Genomic DNA, 20,202 nt, shown 5'->3' with positions numbered 1-20,202 from the left:
GACTCATGGGGATCCATGTGTGCAGAGTAGAACTTCACTCCATAGGGTTTTCAAAGCTGTGACCTTTCGGAAGCAGATCACCAGGCATTTCTTCCAATGTGCCACTGGGTGGGTTCAAACTTCCAACCTTGCAGTTAGCAGTTGAGCGCTTAATCATAATAGGACCAAAATTCAAATCCAGGCCTGACTGCAAACAGCAGTGACATTTCACTCCCCCCTCTCAGCCTTTCCAACCTCCAAACTGATGCAAAATTTCTACCTTTAATCTGCATGCTATTAACCATGTCAGTACAAGAGGAAGGCTAGCCAGCTGGTCCCTGATGGATCTAGTGCCACACCTAGGACCAAAGACCTGGCTAAAACCTCCCTGCTGCCCAAGAGGGGTTAAGAAAACCAGCTTCTGGGTTGCTAAAAGCAGATGCAGACGGAGCGACTGTGGTTTGCTTTGAATCCCACTGGGAAATAAAGCATAGAAGACAGGTGAGCAGTGTTCCTGGCAGCAGACTAGAGTGAAAATGAAATCTATCTGAAGCTGCCAACCCATACCTCTCCTTCGGTTTAACAGTGTATTATTGTTGAATTTGCAGCTACGGACATGCCAGTTATGGTTCAAAAGCCTTTCTGTTTTAGCCCCATCTCAGTCAGTCAGATTTGGCAGGGAAAGATCTGAAAAGAAAAGATACTTTTCAGCCATTGTTCTCCAAAGTGAATCTTAAGTTACAGCGGCTCATGTGCAACGACTGGTCAGAAAACTCCCTGGAGGTTTCCCTTGGTTCAGTGAAGGAGACATTTGTCCCCTTGTCTTTGACTGGTATCTTTTTCAAACGGAGGTTTTGTTTTGTTTTGTTTTGTTTTTCCCATAGAATTATTAAAATTGTCAAACCTCAAACACTCGAATCCTGGTTGAGGGCATAGAATCCATGCTAAGCCAAAGCAAAAAAGAAATGACTTTTGAATTAAGGAACTTTGACTTGCAGAGATGCTACATTGAGACCTGCAAAACATAAGAGGTGTCAGAGAGCCAGGAGATTTAGTATAAGAAATCAGTAAATGAAGAGCCCTCCACCACCCACTTACATACTCTGTGTCCAGTAGTGTTCTAAGAAATTTACATATATTAACTCATTTAGACATCACAACAACCCGACTGGCTAAGTACTGTGATTATCAGCCCTACTTTATAGATGAGGAAACTGAGTTACTGAGAGGTTAAATAAATAGCCCAAGGTCAAAAGAACTGGTAGAGCTCTGATTGAAGCCAAGCAGTTTGGACCAAGTGGTTGTCCTCTTAACCACAATGCATACTGCCTCTTGGTGCTGGTTCTACTCCAAGGCAACTAGCGGAAGGGACAGGTATGAAGACAATTCTGACACAGGTGAATGGAAGGAGAGTGTTACAGATCAAACAGTGTTCCCAAAAAAGACATGTTGAAGTCCTAACCTCCAATACTTGTGAACATGACCTTGTTTGGAAATTAGGTTTTTGAAGATACTATCAGTTAACACGAGGTCATGCTGGAGTTGGGTGGGTATCAATCCAATCATACCACCACCAATTGCCTTTAAGTCAATTCAAACTCATGGTGACTGTCTTAGTCATCTAGTGCTGCTCGAACAGAAATACCACAGGAGGATGGCTTTCACAAAGAGAAATTTATTTTCTCACAGTCTAGTAGGCTAGAAGTCCAAATTCAGGGCGTCAGCTCCAGGGGAAGGCTTTCTGTCTCTGTTGGCTCTGGAGGAAGGTCATCATCTGTCCTCCCCCGGACTAAGAACTTCTCTGCGCAGGAACCTCGGGTCCAAAGGACACGCTCTGCTCCTGGTGCTCCTTTCTTGGTGGTGTGAGGTCCCCAATTCTCTGCTTGCTTCTCTTTCCTTTTATCTCTTGTAAGGTAAAAGGTGGTGCAGGCCACACCCTAGGGAAACTCCCTTTACATTGGATCGGGGATGTGACCTGGGTAAGGGTAGTGTTACAATCCCACCCTAATCCTCTTTAACATAAAATTACAATCACAAAATGAAGGCCAACCACACAGTTCTGGGAATCATGGCCCAGCCAAATTGATACACACATTTTTGGGGGGATATAATTCAAATCATGACAGTGAGCCCATGTGTGCCAGAGTAGAACTGTGCTCCATACAGTTTTCAATGGCTGATTTTTCAGAAGTAGATCTCCAGGCCTTTCTTCCACATTCAGTCATATTAGTATCCTTATATTGGAGCCCTTGTGGCGCAGTGGTTAAGAGATTGGCTGCTAACCAAAAAGTCTGTGGTTCGAACTCATCAACTGCTCCTTGGAAACCCCATGAGGCAGTTCTACTCTGTCCTATAGGGTTGCTGTGATTCAGAATCAACTTGACAGCAAGGGGTATATAGTATCTTTATAAAAGATGAGAAGACACACAGAGAGACAGACAGGTAAGACAGCCATGTTAAGATGCACCATGCCAAGGAATGCCTGAGGCTACCAGAAGCTGAGGGAGCCAAGAAAGATTTTTTTCCTAGAATCTTCAGAAGAAACACAGCCTTGCTGATACTTTGATTCAACCTACTAGCCTCCAGACTGTGATACAATAAATATCTGTTGTTTAAAGCCACCCACTTTGTGGTATTTTGTTACGACAACTCTAGGAAACAAATTCAGAGAATTTACTGAAGGTACAAGCAACATGTTATGGGTGTATACAGAGAGAAGTTGGAGGAAGTGGGAAATTAGGGACCACTTCACAGAGTTGGTAGATTTGAGATCTTGAGAACAAGGTATGATTTTGAGAGGCTGAGGATAAAACAAAGAGCCTTTCACATGGTTCCCCTCTCTTGAGCTCAGGTATGCAACGGCCTGTTGGACCCTCCAAATCGGTGATCCACTACAATTTCAACTAATATATATAAACTAAATTTATACCTTTTCCTCTCCCTCCAAACCTGCTTCTCTTATGCTATGTATCAAATGGTACTCCCGTCATTCACCCAAAGGAGCCCTGGTGGCACAGTGGTTAAAGTGCTCAGCTGCTAACCTAAAGGTCAGCAGTTCGAACCTAGCAGCCACTCTGAGGGAGAAAGATGTGACAATCTGCTTCCATAAAGATTCAAAAACCCACTGCCATCAAGCAGGTTCTAAATCAGAGCGTCCCATGGGGTTTCCAATGCTGTAAATCTTTATGGAAGCAGACTGCCACATCTTTCTCCCTCAGAGTGGCTGCTAGATTCAAACTGCCAACCTTTAGGTTAGCAGCTGAGCACTTTAACCACTGTGCCACCAGGGCTCCTTCAATATCTAACCAACTATTATCCTGTCCCTCACAACCTTGCCTTGAGAAGAAATACAACTTAACAGGAGGTATTGGTCTAAGAATTGATCAGAAACAGGAGAGTCCCTGGGAAAATCTCCTTGAGAAAGACCCCACAGACACACCATGACAAAATGGAGGACCCATGTAGGAGCAATTTGAGAGACTTGGTTTTTCAGACTTGCCAATCACTAGCTGCTGCAATGCCAATAGCTGGCTATTTGCAGAATGAATTCACTTTCCCAGGCCTTAAATTCTTCTTCTGCAAAATGGCAAGAGAAAGAAGAAAGAATAGAAAATGGAAGACCAAATTATTCCCAAAGTTCTGTTTTGACTCGTATATTCTCTCATTCTTTGCCTTCTGTCCACTCATTAGCAGGCTTCAGAGTCTGAAATAGATCTTATTATAGCTGTATCAGGTTTGAGTTAACCCTCTATGTACCCTTCTTAAGTTTTGAAGCCAGGCAGAACTTGATGTACCTGGGAACTCTTTTTTTTTTACCAAGTGGGCAGCCTCAGAAATTTACCTCACTATGTTCTTAGGTCTCCATCCTAGAAATCAAGATTACTCCTTGGGTTCCTTTGTCCTAGACCATAGGGTAGGCATAAGTGGCCAGGACAAAACTTCCTTTTCTATGAGTCATACTCTGGTTCCTGCCTGGGTCCTTCAGGACGTAGGCATCTCACAAGTAGAAGCATCCTCTGACTGGATTTATCAAGCCGGTGACATAGGAAAAAAAAAAAAAAAGAGAGAAAACTCCAGATGAGAGATAAAGAAAAGTCCAAGACAAAACAAGATAAAGAGCACCATAAGACCTCAAATTTGAAACAAGAAATTCCCAAAGGAAAAGGTACCCAAGTAAATAAGAAGTTGATTTTTCCCTCCAAAAATTCCATCCCTTCATCCAAGATAACAGGTCAGCTCAAGACTGTGTCTTTGACAAACATGGAATTTTTCATTGGAGTAAAATGAAACAGGAAACCTTGAGTTCCTCTTAAAAGTTAAATGGCGTCACTATCATATAGTCTGCCAAATAAATGGTAGGTGTACAATCAATACCTGTCAAATGAAGAATGAGTACTTTAAGTTTATATAGTGCTTTTCAACAATGTTTTTAATAATAAAATCCAACTCAAGCCCTCATAAATATTTGACAAAATAAAACAAGGTTCTTTTTTTTTTTTTTTTCTTTTTCCCCTCAACCACTTAGCCTTTGGATTTCTGTTAATTCTTTTTTTTTTGCTTTAGAAATTTGTTGATTTAAAGCATACTGGTATCGTTACATTCACTTACCAGTGAGGATACTGGAATTCAGAAAGGCTAAGTACTGTTCGCCTAGTTACAGAATTGTCAGTAAAGCCAAGAGACAAACCCAGTTCTAACTACATTACAAGCCAGTGCCTTTTCTATCTCATCATGCGTTGATAGGGAAAAATGAGAGCAAAACCCAAGACAAATATATTCAAGTTTTATCATCCTCCTACCTTCTCACCCTACCAACCATCTGTCAGTTTTTCATACCGTGTTGGCTTATGTGTTGCTATGATGCTGGAAGCTATGCCACCAATATTTCAAATACCAGCAGAGACATCCATGGTGGACAGATTCCAGCAGAGACCCCAGACTAAGACAGACTAACGAGAAAGGCTTGGCAATCTACTTCCAAAAATTAATGAAAACCCTATGGATCACAACAGAGTACTGTTCAATATAGTCTGGAAGGGGAGCCTCCGAGGTTCAAAGGCACTCAAAATACAGTGGCCACAACAATGGACTCGGACATAACAATGATCATGAAGATAGCACAGGACCAGACAAAATTTTGTTCTGTAGTATGTGGGGTTGCCATGAGTCAGAGCCAATTTGACAGCAGCTAACAACAACCCTCTAACCTCTGGAAAAAAGTAGCGCTTTGCTTTCCTGTCTGCCTGATCAGCACATGCATCTTAAAAGCTGTGTGAAGAGGGAGATAGTGTTTCTTTAAGCAATATCCCTTTCCCATTTCTAGAAGTGATGACTTTACTGCAAGGCTGACATTGCATTACTATGGATTTTTTTTTTTTGCTTAATTGAAATTAATGAGCTTTTCAGTTGGACTACAACCTCCTAAGAATTCTTAAGATGCTAGAAGTGATATCGGGTATCTTTGGTTATCCTCTTTTATTCCAAAGAAACACAGAAACAAAACAGCCTTCTTTCTGGGCGTAAGGGTGGGGAAGAGGGGGACAGTGTTTTCCTTTTGCCTTTTCCTATCTTTGTCACTACAACCCAATTTAGTCCATTAGTAACTTAACTATAATTTTTCATACCGCAGTTGATTGTTATGGAGGCTACCAGCCTTTCTAAAAGACTTTTGCCAGAAATGAAAAGGCCAAAGTCAAACTCATAGAGATGTCAGCATTTTCTGATTTCTCTAGATGTTAGCAAAACTGAATGTATGCTAATGCTAAATCTTGGGAAAAAAACAAAAGTGGGGCTGTTTATTCATTAAAAGGCTTTGAACTTCCATATGACTGACCCATACACTCGTAGTTTTAAGAAGTTCTGGTCTTTGAAGACAAATTCATTGATTATATTTCAATTTCTATACCTCTTCGAGGTAAAATATTAGTAAAACTCTTGCTTGGATAGTGTCAATATTGGTCAGTTAACATTGTTGTAGATACATATTCACATGTGCACCAGTAAGTACACACACATACACACATATACACATTTACAGTAACTCTCTTCTCTCCCCTTTCCACTTAAAAATTGTTAAAGAGGAATTCTCAGTCCTAAAACCTGATGTTTCCTTGCGCAGGAATTAATATCCATGCGGATGACTCCCCTACCTCTTTCTGACACCTCACTTACTCCCTCTGGGGGCTTCCGCAAGTGCTTGTCCTGAGAGTGAGTTTGAGGGGTGTAGCTCAGCCTCTTTTCAGTCTTCCTTTCTCTTTGGGAGCTGCCTGCTCTCTGCCACATGGTAAGTTTCTCTGCAATATGCCTTCTCCTATTGATGAGACCTCCTCAGCCCTGCCTGGGACTAGGTGGATGGTCTGTCTCATTCTGAAGTGCAGGACTAGAAAGCCCGCTGTTGCAACTTGTCCAAGCCATGTTACCTGATCTAGCTTGAACAATGGTAATATGCTGTTCTCCATTTTCTGGGTGCCTTTTTCTCTCTCAGTTGGTTTGAAACTTAGGCAAGGGAGAGAGGGGAATTATGTATTTAGCACAAAAACCCTCAACAATGACAAGTAATTCTCACCTTATAGAGTTACCGGGAGGATAAAATCAGAACATAAAAAGTACTTAGTTTCTGGCACTTTGCAAGGGCTCAGTAAAGGTTACCTAGGTTTGTTATGTTTTTGTTTTTATTTTGTGCTGTTATTTTTGTTGTTAGAACGGTGATAGTAACAATGAGGCCTAGTGAGGCGAAGCATCTTCTGCAAACACTCATTTGACAGTTTGGCAGCCCTTCGCTTTGACATCGCACCCATCTTTCAGCTTGTTTTTAGTGTAATTTAGCCGAATTCGCCTCAGTGGGCAGGTCTCCCTTTTACGTGAATTTTAGTGTCCGATCATTTTTTCAAAGTGATTGCCTTTAATCAAGAGAAACAAGACCTCTGCCTGCCAAGAATTCTTGCTCAGTCCTGAATTGATTGGTAAAGATGTTAATGGCACCAGCTTATAATTAATTACATAATCTCAAAGGTCAGCTTTTCCATTATCTTTAGCTCCATCACTAATGTGTATGAAGTGAGGGAAGAAGAAGCAAAGAATGACATAATATGCCCTTCAAGGCAGTTACACTCCTGTGAGGCCAGTGAGAGCTCTAAGTGTGGATTAAGAGCATGTCAGGTTGGGAGCAAGTGGACGATTTGAAGAGAATGATAGTCAAATAGCCTGTGTACTGTAGTGGAAAGGGTATTGGCCTCTAAGTCAGGACTTCTGAGTTCAAATCACCTAGCTGCTACTAATTTGCTGGGTGAACTCTCAGAACAGAAGGGAACTAGCATTTATTGAATGCTTACTCTGCCAGATGCCTAAGTGCATTATTTTATTTCATCCCTTTAACATCACCATGAGGCAAACATTATTCTCCTCCAATTTACGAGAAGCAGAAATTAAACTCAGACTAATGAATTAACTTACTCAGGGTACATGCTGTACCCATTGTTGTCGAGTAGATTCTGATTCATAGTGACCCTACAGGACAGAGAAGAACGGTCCCATAGTGTATCCAAGGTGCAGCTGGTGGATTCGAACTGCCAGCCTTTTGGTTAGCAGCTGAGCTCTTAACCATTGCGCCACCAGGGCTCCAAGGATACATGCTAGTAGATTGCAAATATAGGATTCAGACCCTGCAGACCAACATCTTTCACTACATTCTACTGTCTCCAAGATATCATGCTTCTAATCTGCAAGATGAGGGGTTGATTCTTCTTTACAAGATATGGAGTTACAGAAATCTTGTTATCCACCCCACATCAAACATACTAGCTCTTTTGAAATTTCTTTATTTCTGTTGATAATGGAGATAAATTATTGATCTTCCCAGAACCCCTCCCTTCCACTGGGTACAGCACTTTCTTTTCTGGGAGCTTCTCCTCCTGAAATTCCAACCATGGGGTTCAAACAGGTACTGCCATCTTCTTTCAAACCCTATCTCTTTGATCACATTTGATTGGTCCAGAGGTAGATAACAAGTCCAAGCCAGCCAACCACAATTCCACATCTCCCACCCTCACTCCTTTCTCAATTGATTGGCCCAACAGTGAAACAAGAAAAGAGAAATTTTGAAAATGGAAGAAACAAGATGTGAAATGCAGAACCCATTGGTGGCCATGTCCCATGCCATGTGGAGAAAGTAGTTGTGCATTGGAACAAACTGAAGCAGAGGCAAGAGACCAAGGAAAAAGGAATCCTGGTGGTTCTCAAGTCCTCACATCCAGTCATCTTTGAAGATTAGCTGAACTCTACACTGCCTGCCATTCTGTAGTTCAATGGATACCACTGTTCCCTTGCAACAAACTAAGTTCAGTTAGTTGTAAATAAAATATTCTAATATAATATTTATCCATCTTATAGTGTGTGTGCATGCAAGTGTGTGGGTGTGTGTGTTAGGAGCCCCGGTGGTGCAATGGTTAAGTGCTCAGCTGCTAACCAAAAGTTGGTGGTTCAAACCCCCAACAGCTACACAGGAGCAAAGACCTGGCAATCTGCTCCCGTAAAGATTACAGCCTAGAAAACCCTGTAGGGGCAGTTCTACTCTGTCACATAGGGCCACCATGAATTAGAATCAACTTGACAACACACAACAACGTATATAAATATATGTGTACATATATATTTATAGAGAAAGAGAGAGAGATTGATTTACCTCAACCATTTTCCAATAATCCTTTGGAGGGCAGGGGAAATTCTTTATGCATTTGTTAACCTCTTTCCCCATCAATACCCTACTTTACTCTTAATATTGAGTGAATAAATATCTACTGAGTGAGAAAGTGCTGATCATCACCCTACCACTTATCAAGTACCTACTATATACCACCATTGAACACATACTATGGCACACCTGCACAGCAATTCTGCAGGAGAGATAATAACTACTCCCATAGAAAGGAGAGCTGCTTATCCCAGGTTCACACATTGATAGGGGCACCTTTGTTGAGGAACTGTAGACACTGATCTTTACACCAATTCCTAGAAATGTAGAGAAACTTCAAGAGGAAGTATGACACAAAATAGACAACATAGACTTTGGTGGCACAAATACCTGAGTTCAATTCTTGGCTACACACTCCTTAGCTGTGGGCATTTGGCTAGTCATTTAATATCCATGTGCTCCATGAAGTCTCCTTCTGCTATGAGAAGGCACTCTAGACACACCCTTGTCCAGGAGCATTCTTTTAGCTGTAGAGCAGTGGGGATTGCCACTGTCATCCCAGTGAACGCACATTCTCAGTCTCCTTGATAGCTACTCAGACGATGGTTAAGGCAAGAGAGTTCTGCATGAGGCCACACAGTGGAGCCACACAAAATGGCTCAAAAAGGACAGAGCCTATAGCTGGATACCCAAGCCAGCAAAATAACCAGTCAAAGACAAAGCTAAAGATGTCAGCAGGGATGAAATGAGGTTAAGTAATTAAAAGCCCCAGGGAGGATTCTGTAATAAGGGGAAAGGTGAATCATGGCATGGTGAGCAGAAGCTATCCTGGGGCTACTTTCAAATTAGGAGAACAAACAGGCTACTCACTGGGGAACTGTTAATGATGTGGAGAGTCAGGCCTCCCTGGCTGAGTCTCCTGTGCCTGAATGGAAGCTGCTGACTAGGCAAAATGCTTGCATAAAAGTGAATAACTGCTTATACATGGGCTTAAACACTTTTTAGTTGGCAAAGCGTTTTCCTTATATTATCTCACATATGATTCTCTCCAATACTCTAGAAAGTAGGCAGTTGAGATTTTACTGAAGAGCAAACCAAGGCATAAAAGTTAGCTGACTTACATAGTTTACACTGGCAATGAGGGGAAAAGCTAACACTAGAACCCAGGTCTTCAGGTGCTAAGCCCAGAGCCTTTCCATCCACCAGTACTGTCCCCACTGCATTGTCCTACCAGACTTAACAGCACGATGGATTGTGTAGAGTGTGTTCTTGGCTCCTTTATAGGAGACCAGTAATGATAAGCCCAGCTGCCTATATGGAGAGCAGAGAAACTGGTTGTCTACAAAGGAGCAAATATCAGACTGGACTCAGACATCTTCTCATGGGATACTGGAAAATGACAAACTTTGAAAACATCACGTTGAGTGAAATAAGTCAGTCACAAAAGAACAAATACTGTATGATCCCATTTATATGAAAGATTAAGAAAAAGTAAATGTATATAGACCTAAGGGTATTAGTGGTTACCAGTCAGGAGCAAGCAAGAGGGAGGGAGAAAAGGGAACTCACTGCTTAAGAGACAAGGAGCTTCTGTTAAGGGGAGTGGAGAAAGTTAGAAACAAATAATGGTTATGATGAGTACAATTAATGCCACCAAATTGTTTATGTAAAAAATGTTGACACACCAAATGTTTTGTGACATACATATTTGCCACAATGAAAAAAAAATTAGTTTGTTAACGTAAGTCTCGATATATTAAGTACTAAGAAGTAAATGAACACGTCATAAATAAACTAAAAGTTCTTGTAAAAGAAAAAAAGAAAGTTCCCCTGGTGTCTCAGTGTGCAGCCAGGGTCGGCAATCACTGGACTAGAATAGTATTTCTTAAAGTCTGGCGTGCCTCAGAGTCACCTTGAGGGTTTGTTAAAACACAGATTGCTGGGCCTCACTCTCAGAGTTTCTGACTCAGTGGGTGTTATCAGAGACAGATTAATCAGTAAGCAAGGTACGCACAGGCTTAATTATGCTTACTTACTAATCTGTAGTGCACAATTTCACATGGTGATGGTTGCACATGATGAATACAATTAATATCACTAAACTGTTTATGTGAAAAATAGGTGCAATTGTGCTGTAGTTAGTAAGAAAGCTCAAGTAAGCCTGTACATATCTTGCTTATTGGGTAATCTGTCCCTGGGCGTTATGGATTGAATTGCGTATCCCAAAAAGAAATGTGGAAGTCCTAGCCCCCGTACTGTAAATATGACTTTACTTAGAAATACGGGTTTTCTTTTTTTTTTATATGAATGAGGTCATACCAGAGTAGGGTGGCTTCTGAACCTAGTCACTTCTGAGTGATGACTTATAAAAAGGGCAGAATAGACATAGACTCACATGCAGGGGGGAAGACAGACACCACCTGAGGACCTGTCTATAAGCAAAGGGACGTTGAGGATTGCCAGCAGCCACTAGAAACTAAGAGAAAGGCCTGCAGAAGGAATGGACAAGGCAAAGACCCTGATGTGGGCTATTAGCCTTCAGAACTACGAGAAAATAAATTTATTGAAAATGATCCACAATTTAAATAAACATTTTTCTAACAATAATCTAAGGCCAAAACTGTGAAAGTGTGGAATAGGATATACAACATAATGCTCATTACACTCTGACTGTGCAGTGGTGATTCAAACAGACAATTTTTAGTTAACCTTCAGGTTTTTTTCTGGTTTCCATTTAGCGATATGGCATAAAAATATAAACATTTTTTAAAATAGTTATTGTTAGGTATCATCAAGTCAGTTCTGACTCATAACAACTCTATGTACAAGACAATGAAACACTACCAGGTTTTGTGCCATCTTCACAATCATTGCTATGTTTGGGCCCATTGTTGTAGCCACTGTGTCTATCCATCTCATCAAGGGTCTTCCTCTTTTTCACTGACCCTCTACATTACCAAGCATGATGTCCATCTCCAGGGACTGATCCCTCGTCATAACATGTCCAAAGGTATGAGATGAAGTCTCGCCATCTTCAATTCTAAGGAGCATTCTGCCTGTGCTCATTCCAAGACAGATTTCTTCATTTTTCTGGCAGTCCATGGTATACTCAATATTCTTTGACAACACCATAATTTAAAGACATCAATTTTTCTTCTGTCTTCTGGCTTGGGTCAGGCACATCTTAGTCCTTAAAGTGACATCTTTGCTTTTTAACTCTTTTAAGAGGTCTTTTGCAGATTTGCCCAATGCAATACGTCATTTGATTTCTTGACTGCTGCTTGCATGGTGTTGATTGTGGATCCAAGTAAAATGAAATCTTTGACAACTTTAATCTTTTCTCCATTTATCTTGATGCTACCTAATGGTCCAGTGAGGATTTTTGTTTTCTTTATGTTGAGGTATAATCCATACTGAAGGGTGTGGTCTTTGATCTTCATCTCCAAGTGCTTCAAGTCCTCTTCACTTTCAGCAAGCAAAATTGTGTCATTTGCACATCACAGGTTGTTAATGAGTCTTCCTCCAATCTTGATGCCACGTTCTTCTTCATATAGTCCACCTTCTCAGATTATTTTCTCAGCATACAGATTAAATAAGTATGGTGAAAGGATACAACCCTGACATACATGTTTTCTAATTTTAAACCATGCAGTGTTCCCTTGTTCTGCTTGAATGACTGTCTCCTGGTCTATGTACAGATTCCATATGAGCACAACTAAGTGTTCTGGGATTCACATTCTTTGGAAAGTTATCCATAATTTGTTATGATCCACACAGTCAAATACCTTTGCATAGTCAATAAAACACAGGTAAGCATCTTTCTGGTATTCTCTGCTTTCAGCCAAGATATATCTGACATCAGCAGTGATATCCCTCATTCCATGCCCTCTTCTGAATCCGGCTTGTATTTCTGGCAGTTCCCTCTCAGTGTATAGCTGCAACCATTTTTGAATTATCTTCATCATAATTTTACTTGCATATGATATTAATGATATTGTTTGATAATTTCCACATTCTGTTGGATCATCTTTCTTTGGAACGGACTCGTGTATGGATCTCTTCCTGTCAGTTGGCCAGGTAGCTGTCTTCCAAATTTCTTGGCATAGATGATCAAGCACCTCTGGCGTTGCATTAGTTTGTTGAAACATCTCCATTGGTATTCCATCAGTTCCTGGAGCCTTTTTTTCTTCCAATGCCTTTAGCACAGCTTGCACTTCTTCCTTCAATGCCATAGGTTCTTGATCATATGCTACCTCCTGAAATGATAAACATTGACCAATTCTTTTTGGTACAGTCACTCTGTGTATTCCTTTCATCTTCTTTTGATGTTTCCTGCATTGTTCAATATTTTGCCCATATTGCAACTCTAGGTTTGAATTTTTCATCACTTCTTTCAGCTTGAGAAATGCTGAGGGTGTTCTTCCTTTTTGTCTTTCTAACTCCAGGTCTTTGAACAGACACAAAATCTTTGTTTTCTGGAGCTGCCCTTTGAAATCTTCTGTTTAGCTCTTTTACTTCATCATTTATTCCTTTCACTTTAGCTGTTCTCTTTCTCTGTTCAAAAGCAAGTTTCAGAGTCTTTTCTGACATCCATTTTAATGTTTTCTTTATTTCCTGTCTTTTTAGTGACCTTTTGTTTTCTTCATGTATAATGTCCTTGATGTTATCTCACAACTTGTCTGGTCTTCAGTCATTAGTGTTCAATGCAGCCAATCTATTTTTAAGATGGTCACTAAATTGAGGTGTAATGTACTTATGTTGGTACTTTGGCTCTCATGGGCTTGTTTTAATTTTCTTCAGCTTCAACTATATCTTTCATACGAGCAATTGATGGTCTGTTCCGCACTCAGTCCCTGGCCTTGTTTTGACTGATGATTTTAAAAACTAAAAGCTGTGAATATAGTCCAAATCATGATGCGAAGAAAGGAAAGGTTGTCAGCTTAGCAATGGAGACAGCACAAGGGAAACATCAAGATGCCATTAACAGAAAGAGCATAAGATAACTACATCAGTTTATGCAATAAAAGGAGCCCTAGCGGCGTAGTGGTTAAGTGCTCAGCTACTAACCGAAATGTTGGCAGTTTGAACTCACCAGCTGCTCCATGGGAGAAAGATGTGACAGTCTGTTTCCATAAAGATTACAGTCTTGGAAACAGTACGGGGCAGTTCTACTCTTCTATAGGGTCACTATGCATCAGAATCCACTCAACAGCAATGGGTAATACAATAAATGTAAATAATAAAGAATTAAATCTTTGATAGAGTCAAATTATTCTGTTGGTTGTTATTGTATGCTGTTGAGTCGATTCCGACTCATAGTGACCCTATAGGACAGAGTAGAACTGCCCCATAGGTTTTCCTAGGCTGTAATCTTTACAGAAGAAGATCGCTAAATCTTTCTCCTGAAGAACAGCCCTTGGATTTGAACTGTCTACCTTTTGGTTAGCAGCTAAGCACTTAACCACTGTGCCACCAGACCTCCTTCAAATGATTCTAAATCATACTATATATAAGAGATACACCAACAATGAATTGACAAAAACATTTTAAGCATAAAAGGAAGGTTCAGGCATGAAGGTAGACCCTTACCTCACAACATACACAAAAATTAATTCAAATGGATCAAAGACCTAAATTTAAAAACTAAAAATACAAATCTCTTAGAAAAAATATAGGCATACATTTTCATAATCTTGGATTAGGCAATGGTTTCTTAGCTATGACACCAAACACATAAGGAACAAAAGACAAAATAGATAAATTAGACTTCATCAAAATTAAAAATTCTGTGTTGCAAAGGACACCATCAAGAAAGTGAAGAGACAACCCACAAAATAGGAGAAAATATTTTCAAATGATATATCTGATAAGGGATTTGTATCTTGACTATATAGAATATAAATAATATTTACAGCTGAATAATTAAAAGACAAATAATCCAATTAAAACTTAGGCAAAGGATCTGAAATACATTTCTCCAAAGAAGATACAAGAATGGCCAATAGCACATGAATAAGATGCTCAACATCATTAGCTTTCAGGAAATGCAAATACCAACCCCAATGAGGTACAAATTTACACCCACTAGGATGACTATAATCACAAAGACAGATAATAAAAAATATTGGCAAAGACATGGAGATATTTGAACCCTCATACACTGCTGGTGGGATCTTTAAAATGGTGCAGCCACTTTGGAAAACAGGTGGCAGTTCCCAAAATGGTTAACCGTACAATCGTATACTCATAGCAACCCTATGTACAAAGAAACACTGTCCACTCCTGCACCATCCTTACAGTCATTGCTATGTTTGAGCCCATTGTTGCAGCCACTGTGTCAATCCATGTCATCAAGGGTCTTCCTTTTTTCGCTGACCATCTACCTTACCAAGCATGATATCTTTCTTCAGGACTGGTCCCTCCTAATAACATGTCCAAAGTACGTGAGACAAAGTCTCGCCATCCTTGCTTCCGAGGAGCACTCTGGCTGTATTTCTTCCAAGATAGACTTGTTCATTCTTCTGATAGTCCATGGTCTATTCAATATTCTTCACCAACAACATAATTCAAAGGCATCAATTCTTTGGTCTTCCTTATTCATTGTCCAGCTTTCGAATGCATGTGAGGAGATTGAAAATATCATGGCTTGGCTCAGGCGCATCTTAGTCCTCAAGGTGACATCTTTGCTTTTCAACACTTTAAAGAGGTCTTTTGCAGCAGATTTGCTCAATGCAATGCGTCATTTGATTTATTGACTGCTGCTTCCATGGGCATTGATTGTGGATTCAAATAAAATGAAATCCTTGACAACTTCAATCTTTTCTCCATTTATCATGAAGTTGCTTATTGGTTCAGTTGTGAAGATTTCTGTTTTCTTTATGTTGAGGTGTAATCCATACTGAAGACTGTAGTCTTTGTTCTTCATATGTAAGTGCTTCAAGCCCTCTTCACTTTGAGCAAGCAAGGTTGTATCATCTGCATTTCATAGGTTGTTAATGCGTCTTCCATCAATCCTGATGCCTTGTTCTTCACATAATCCACCTTCTTGGATTATTTGGTCAGCATACAGATTGAATAAGAATGCTAATGGATATGGGGTCACTTTTTGGGATGACGAACATATTCTAAAATTGCTCCTGGTGATGATTACACAACTCTGTTAATATACTAAAATATTTTCAATTGCACACTTTAAAAACATGAATTGATGGAATGTGAATTACATCTCAAAATAAAAATAAAAAATGTGAAGTTTCAAGTACATTTAAACAAAAATGCCTTAAGGATGATAATAATCATATCAGATAAAATAGAATCCAAGGGAAAAATAATTTTAAAAGATTATTTTAAATTGATAAAACCTTAATTCCAGAGTTAAGATAAAAGAATATCTCTTAAAGTGCTGAAATTAAAATAAAAATTTGAAGAAACTCTATTAGACATTAAATGAGAAATTTATAAAAACAATTCTCGTGAAAGACTTTAATACATCTTTCTCAGCCTTTGACAATAGAAAACAAAAAAGGAGGAGACATAAAAGACTGAATCATTTTTAAAAGTATGATAAATTAATAAAATATATATACAATTACATTAAAATCAAACAGAGAATACACCTTTGTAAGCATTCATGTGATGTTTACAAAATTTAATTATACAGTAGAAATTGTAGAGGCCACGCTCTCTGGCAACGTTGCATTAAAGGTAGAAACTAATCAGAAAGTGTAATCAAAACAATGTGAGAAACCCATTTGGAAATTAAACAACATTTTATTAAATAAATATTGATTCAAAGAAGAAATAAAAATCATAATTACATGCTATTATAAAATAGCAAAAATGAGAGCAATATTTATAAAAACCAGTGAGAAAGGGTTGGCCTCTATCTAAAGTCAAATCCATTAAAAATCTTCCATTATTAAATAGGAAATAATGCAATTAGAGTAACTAGGCATTTTATTCAAAAAATTACCAAACTACATCAAAATTAACATAAAGGAGGAAAATGTTAATGCTAAAAGCAGATATTCATGAATTACAAATAAAACAAAATTTTTGATATAAATTCTGCAAGTAATTCCTGGACTTCCACTATGGGATAAAGGCAAGACTAGATGTCCAGATCTTCTTAGTACAAACATTTAAAATGCTAAATAAAATATGGGACTTGAGTTTTTAAATTCATGGCTCAGCTGGCAAGGAAGTACCTTAATACAAATATTTGTTGTTGTTAGGTGCAGTTGAAACATCTCCAACTCATAGAGACCTTATGTATAACAGAATGAAACATTGCCCAGTCCTGCTCCATCCTCATGATAGTGACTATGTTTGAGCCCATTGTTGCAGACACTGTGTCAATACATCTCGAGATTCTCCCTCTGTTTCACTGACCCTCTGCTTTACCAAGCATTATGTCCTTCTCCAGCGATTGGTCCTTCCTGATAATATGTCCAAAGTAAGCAAGTTGAAAGGTTAAGCCAACATTATGCCACAAACAAATGCAGCTTGCTGTCTCTCTGCAGCAAAGATCTGAAAAACTAAGTAAAACAGATACATACATCAATCCTGGAACCATAAGCGTCAAATTATGGGATAAAGAACTAGATCAATCACCGAATGGAAGAAGAAACTGATGGAAAACAGAGAACGAGGAGAGATACTGAGTGGCGGTCCCATGCCAACTAACACAGCACAGCGTTGCCTTCTCGAAACACAGCCAATAAGGACCTCAGACAGGGATTACATGAAGGCAACTTCACGGAGCTCCCAACAGGAGACACAGCACCCAGTAACCAGAGAAACATGATTTCCCACTTCTCACCCTTTTGCCTTGTATGCCACCTCCACTCCTTTCCAATGTGCCACACAGCGCCGTTTGGCTAGAAACAAGCCCATTGCCACCTCAGGACCACCCTGCCTCTACCTACCAGCTCCTGCTGTGCCATTTTTTCTCCTTTCTTCCTTTTCTCTCTCCCTCCCACCCACCTAGTCCTGTGTGTCATCTCCACCCCTTCCCATCAGGCCAAGCCACGCTGAATAGCTAGAGAGACACTGGCCCACCACTACCCCGGGTCTGCCCAATCCTACCCACTGGCTTCTGCCGTGTCATTTTTTTCTTTTTCTTTTCAATTTCTTCCTTTTCTTTCTCCCTCCCACCTAACCCTGTATGCCACCTCCACCCTTCCCTCTGGGCCATGCTGCACTGCCTCAGCTAGAGAGCCACTGACCTACCACCACCCCGGGTCTGCCCCACCACCACCCACTGGCTCCTGCCATACCTTTTTTCCCCCCTTTCTTCCTTTTCTTTCTCCTTACCACCAAGTCTTGTACACTACCTACCCCCCTTCCCACCAAGCCACACCACACTGCCACAATGAGAAAGTCACCGTCCTGCCACCACCCCAGGTCTACCCTGCCCCCATCCACTGGCTCCTTCCTCACCACCTTTTTTTTTTTTTTTTTGGTTTTTTTCTTTCCCTTCTTTCTTTTTTTTCTCCCTCCCACCTAGCCCCATACATCACTTCACCTCCCTTCCAACCAACCCTTAGGTCAGTCCTGCCCCACTTGCAAGCCTCCACTGTGTCACTAGTTTATGTATGTATGTATTTATATGATTATTTTATTTTGTTTTATCTTTCTTCCTTTTATTTGTCCCACCCACCTAGCCATATACATCACCTCACTCCCTGCCACCGAACCCCACTACACCACTGTGGCTAGAGAGCCACTGGCCTGCTGCTGCCCTGGGTCCACCCTGCCCCCACCCACCTGCTCACTCTGTGCTGCCATTTAACATTTTTTCTCTTTATTTTCTTTCTTTCTTTCCTCCTCCCACCTAGCCCTGTAAGCCACCTCGCCTCCCTTCACAGCAGCCCCCAAGTCCACCCCACCCCTATTTACTGGACCCCACCATGCAGTCAGTTTTTAATTTATTTTTTTCTCTTTCTTCTTTTTCTTTCTCCTTCCCACTTAATTCTGTATGCCACCCTCACCCCTTCCTGCTGGACCTCACCGTGCCACTGTGATTAGAGAGCAACTGATGCACCTACTGGCCACTGCCCCGAGGCTGTCCTGCCCCTACCCATGGCCTCCACAAGCTGCTTTTTTTTTTTTTTTTAACACTTTTTCCTTTCTTTCTTTTTTTCTTTCTTTTCTTTTCTTTTTGCCTCCGACGGAGCTGAATATATCACCTCCCCTCCCTTCCCACTGGCCCCTGGGTCCACACTGCCCCTTGGCCAGCACCCACCCTGCCACCATTTTTTCTTGTTTTCTTTTTTCATTTCTCTTTCTTTACTTTCTCCCTCCCACCTAGCCCCATACACCGCCTCTCCCCCATTCCTGCTGGCTCCTGCTGCACTGCCATGGCTAGAGAGCCACCAGTCCAGGCCCACTCTGCCAATACCTGCCAGCTCCCACCATACTGTCATTTTTTCTTTTTTCTGTTCTTACTTATCTTTCTCCCTCCCACTTAGTCCTGTAGGCCACCTCCCTCCCTTCCCCTCTGGCTCCCTCTGTGCTGCTGCAGATAGAGTGCTACCAGTGCATCAGCCCACCACCTCCCTAGGTCTGCCCCACCACCACAGTGCCACTTATTTTGTTCTTTTTTCCTTCCTTTCCTTCCTTTCTATCTCCCACCTAGCCTTATAAGCCACCTTTCCCACCTTTCAGCCAGCCCCCCAGGTCTGACCCACCACCTCTCACCACCTACCATTTTTTTATTTCTTTCCCTTTTGTCTTTCCTCCCCATCTAGCCCTGTACACCATCCCCCTTCCCACCAGCCCCCAGCATGCTATCATGGCTACAGCATCCCCAGCACTCAAGCCTGCCACCATATCAGGCCCATACTGCCCCTCCCCTCCCACCACTCAACCAGCTGATGAATGGTGTGATGCAAGCCCATACCACTTCCTGTCCAACAAGCCCTCCTATCTGGTGAATTCTCCCACACTGCTGGACCAACATCAGGAGGCAGACAGCACTTGGCCAGCCACCATTCAAAACCACTCTACAGTGAAGCAGGCTTACACTGCCTGATTCTGCCCTGCCCACCTGGACAAGGTGGTGACAGCTCTCATGCCCATAGACAAGTAAACAGCAAAGCATGCCTGGTCCACCTGCCCTGCCATATCAAAACAACAAAAAAGCAAGATGAAGCAAAGGAACATACAACCAATAAATAAAAACAATAATTCATTAATGTCTTGGAGACATCAGACAATACCAAAACATAATAAAAAAGCAGCACAAGATGGCTACAAGTGATGCAAATAAAGAGTCAGATGACCTTTTTATTTTGTTGGGTTTTTTTTTTTTTTCTGTTTTTTTGGGGGGACATTCTTGTTCTTTTTTTTTTTAATTTGTTTTCTTTTCTTTTCCCTCTTTTTTCCTTTTTGTCTTTCTTCAATGCTCAGTTTCTCATCTCTCTATATCTTCCTTCTCTTTCTGATCCCTGAATACCAGGTGTTGTATACCTCTACGCCTTCTTGGAAGGCTGTACTGTGACACCTGAGAGCGACTTCCCCAGACCTCATAG

Source organism: Trichechus manatus, unplaced genomic scaffold (genome assembly GCF_000243295.1).
Source record: "Trichechus manatus latirostris isolate Lorelei unplaced genomic scaffold, TriManLat1.0 scaffold00027, whole genome shotgun sequence".
NCBI classification, from domain to species: Eukaryota; Metazoa; Chordata; class Mammalia; order Sirenia; family Trichechidae; genus Trichechus; species Trichechus manatus.
Note: the sequence above shows the minus strand (reverse complement) of the source record.